The sequence below is a fragment of the Trichoplax adhaerens genome, genomic scaffold, assembly GCF_000150275.1.
Source record: "Trichoplax adhaerens TRIADscaffold_4 genomic scaffold, whole genome shotgun sequence".
Lineage (NCBI taxonomy): Eukaryota > Metazoa > Placozoa > Uniplacotomia > Trichoplacea > Trichoplacidae > Trichoplax > Trichoplax adhaerens.
In genome coordinates, this window is record NW_002060946.1 from 5,482,835 (window position 1) to 5,483,866 (window position 1,032).

Sequence of the window (1,032 nt, forward strand, 5' to 3'; positions counted from 1 at the left end):
GTACACTACTGTCGAGAGACATCTTTGCGGTACTTTATTCTGTACTGACAACGTTGAACGTCCCCTTTGAAAGGTAACTTGGAGACAAAACACGGTTGTACTACTGTACCGTACTGTACACTGCACAATGGTGCTTGACATACAGTACAGTACAGTACAGTACTGTACAGTACTGTACACTGTACAGTACATGTACTGTACAGTATTATACTGTACCGTACTCTGTACTCTACTGGACTCTACCATACTGTAGACTTGGTCCGGCCTTCTATCTGTACCGTATAACATCCATCCTTCTAGCGCGCTGGCAGCTTTTACTGTATGTATAGTACTGCGGTTGTTACGGCACAACATTGGCTTGAAAACGTTGAACAGGAGGAATCTGTTTGTGAAGAAAATTGTTTTCAACTAGCTGCATTCAACAAGGTAAGCAACATAAATATTCCTGTATTCCATTCTTTTAAAATAATCATCAATCATACAACCTACATTTTATAATGTTCCATTCAAAATTATCCTTGTCTTTCCACACTCAATGTTATCGGGTAAGTCGATCATTTTCATTGCCATTTCTCATTTCTCCTACACCGTTCTTGATGATGGCTAAAACTACAGTCATCAACTCGTAAAACACCGTGGCACAGTACGGCTCAATCATTGGTACACTAGGATTGTTGATGTACTGTATGGTCTGTAGTATCGTACTCTAGTCTACTCGACTTGCTATACTGTACAGTCTACAGGAGACGCAGTGGATGATGTTCATAGGAGCCGAATATATCAATGGCCAACTGTTAGTGTACTATAAGAACACCGTCGGCTGATTCAGTGACACACATCGGAATGGCGTACTTCTTACGGCTAATTTGAACCTAGAATAGAATATAATGTAATCGTCAAATGGATGATATCAATCAAGGCTTGATATCTTTCGTATTCTTGCACGCTCATCAATCTTTATGACGACTATCATGTCTTCATTATACTGTATTCAGAATAGAAAGAAAGAAAGAAAGAAAAACTACAAACGAG

At 39.3% G+C, this 1,032-nt stretch overlaps 1 protein-coding gene across 1 annotated transcript in view; it reads right to left on the reverse strand.

The window, feature by feature from the left end:
• The window catches only part of TRIADDRAFT_55815 (uncharacterized protein), a gene marked incomplete at both ends in the record, with an annotated part of 14,383 nt that overhangs the window by 1,528 nt on the left and 11,823 nt on the right, over nucleotides 1–1,032 (reverse strand). The gene's annotated exons all lie outside the window — the stretch shown is intronic.